Here is a 3,095-nt window from a genome sequence, read left to right on the forward strand (position 1 = left end):
TATCTCAAGAAACACTTCTTGTTATGATTAATAATTTGAGTCTTATTTGTAACAGATAAGAGACCAATGTATTTTCCATGTATTTTCATGTTAAAAAAAAATAAATCTTGTTTTGAAGACAAAAAAAAAAAAAAAAAAAACTTTAAATTAATTTGAAGCTTAGATATTTCCAAATCTACTTTAATAAGGGTTCTTAAACATTTCAACCTCCCTTCTAGTCCACCAAAGGTAGGGGACAAGAAGGTTAATAGAAAACAGAGATTGTGTAACTGTTCATAAGTAGTTTCTTGGGGTGACTGCAAATGTGAGTCTGTAGTGGCAATGCAGTCTATTTGGGAAACAACAAATCCTGAATTTGCTCAGTCTAGAAGAAACTACAAGGCATTGCTGAATTGGCACAAGTTATCAGAAGTGGCAAGATGCAGCTGGAACACCATGAGAAGTTCTTTTATGCCAGAATTGTCACTGTTCTGATACTATGCAGATATTGTGCAGACAATTTTGGATCCTATAAATAAATAGAAATATTTAGAAAGCACTTTGATAATATAACCATTTAGCAGAGCAACAACAGCAGGTTCTATCTTATGACCCATGGCTCACTCAACTCTGGGTATTTAATTATGATTATCCTCCAGAGAATGATGTTCCTTCATGTGGAACACATAATAGCAATAGCACTATTGGACCAGTAAGAACATATTACCTGCAAGGTTGTTATTGTAGCATGCAAACTTCTACTATAGGTATTACCAATGATGTGTTTTCTTCCAGAGTAACCTCTATAACTCTTGTAGATTTAGGGACAATAGCTAGCAGAGAGAGGAAGTTTCCTCTCCTGACTGATATCTTCTTTGTGACAAGCAGTTAAATTGTGTGGTGTCTTCAGAAATAAAAGTTCCTTGACATGTAGTTATGGTGAACATCAATGACGATGGCAAGAACCTACATGACTTTGGGGACCTCTAGGATATCCCTGATGCCCCATGCTTACAGTGCAGTTTTCTTCCACTAACTTACATAGTCAGGGGTAACATTGCACTATGCAAATCTAATCTTAATAGAACTAACTTTAAAGTTTTTTTTTGAGATTAATTTACTCATCAAGTGGTTTTCTATAACATTTTTTCATATGACTTAAGATTAAGCTGAGATGGAATTTGGTGGCTTGGATAATGGAAGAGACAATAAATAGGTGAACAGAAATTAATCTTTAGCTTTTGGTATTCACATGCTCTTCATTTGTGCATGTATTTTGCCCTAATTTATAAAATCGAGTTACAAGCTAATAGTCTCGAAAATGGGTTTTCAGACATACAGTTTTGGAGCTAACTCGATTTACAATCATTTTTAGGTTTCTCCCAGACTCTGAGACCCAGGCATGCTTAAAATTTTCAAACACAGTATCTTGCCCCTTTCCTATCATTGCCCATATAATCCACCTCTTCTCCATTATTGGGGCTTTATCCAAAAAAAAGATCCCTTTCTAGTTCCATGTCTTCTACTTTTGTTCTAAATTAAACAGAGCGAAGAGAGAAGGAATGGAGAGAGAGGGGAAGAGGAGAGAGGAGAGGGAGAGAGAGAGTGTGAGAGAGAGAGAGAGAGAGAGAGAGAGAGAGAGAGAGAGAGAGAGAGAGAGATGAAGGGAGGAAGAAAGAAAAACATTGAGAATAATGAAAGAAGAAGGATAAGCAAGAAACTGCATACTATATATAAGAAAGGACAAAATGGCCTTCATATTTCCATACCTGTTGCTACATTCAGTATATTTCTTCCAGATTTAATTACCTGCAAATTTCACGTTTCATTATTTACAGTTTAATAATATTCCATTGTGTATATTACTGCATTTTTAATTTATCTGTTAATGGACAACTGGGTGGATTCAATTTTCTATCTGTTTGGAGTACAAAATCAATGTCTATGGATATGCAGGTGTATCTCTAGTAGGCTGTAAACTTTGGGAATTTTACAGTCTGGTTTTGTGTGTCAACTTGACTCAGGCTAGAGTCATCAGAGAGAAAGGAGTCTTTAGTTGAGGAAATGCCTTGATGAGATCCATCTGTAAATTATTTCTCAACTGGTGATTAATAGGGGTGAGATCAGGCTATTGTGGATGGTGTTGTCACTGTCTGGTGGTCCTGGGTTCTATAAGAAAGCAGGCTGAGCAAGCCATGAGGAAGCAAACCAGCAAGCAGAATCCCTCCAGAGTCTCTACAACAGCTCCTGCCTCAAGGTTCCAACCCTGCTTGATATCTTGTCTTGACTTTCCCCAGTGATGGACTATAATATGAAAGAGTAAGTCAAATAAGCCCTTTTCTCTCTAACTTGCTTCTTGCTGATTGTTTTTTGTTTGTTTGTTTGTTTGTTTCAGCAATAAAATTCTAACTAAAACAGGAATATTCCATGTATCTTAGCATTTCAATTGCTATGAAAAAACACCATGACCAAGGCAACTCATATAAAGAAAACATTTAATTGGTGCTGGCATACAGTTTCAGAGGTTCAGTCTTTAATTGTCATGGTAAGAAGAATGGCAGTGTGCAGGCAGACATGGTACTGGAGGAGCTGAAGGCAACCAGTAGGGAGACTGTGGTCAGCAGGTAGTCAGAACAATGGTCTTTTTCACACTGGATAAAGCCTCATAAGAGGAGACCTGAGAACCCCGCCCCCTCAATGGTATGCTTTTATTTTTTTTTAACATGACCACAACTCCTCCAAATAAAGCCATACCTCCTAATAGTGTCACTTCCAATGGGCCATGCATATTCAAATCATCACACCATGGAATGGTCACATGCCATTTCTAGTACTAGATTTTTAATAAACTTCTAAGTTAATTTCCAAAAAATAAGGCAGTTTTTTTTTTTTTTTTTTTTTTTTTTTTTTTTTTTTTTTAGATATTTGGGGTTTCTATTGCTCTGACAAAATACCATAAATATAAAACAAGTTGGACTGGTTTGGCCTCTATCTGGGCCCAGTGCCACAGGCAGAGCCTGCATAGAGCCATCAGGATTAGCAGCATGTCCTCAGTGAGCTCAACACCCAGAGCAGACTCATGAGCTAGCTCTCTTCCTCTTGAGCCCACAGGTGAG

Source organism: Micromys minutus, assembly GCF_963924665.1.
Source record: "Micromys minutus genome assembly, chromosome: 14".
In the NCBI taxonomy this organism is placed as follows: domain Eukaryota; kingdom Metazoa; phylum Chordata; class Mammalia; order Rodentia; family Muridae; genus Micromys; species Micromys minutus.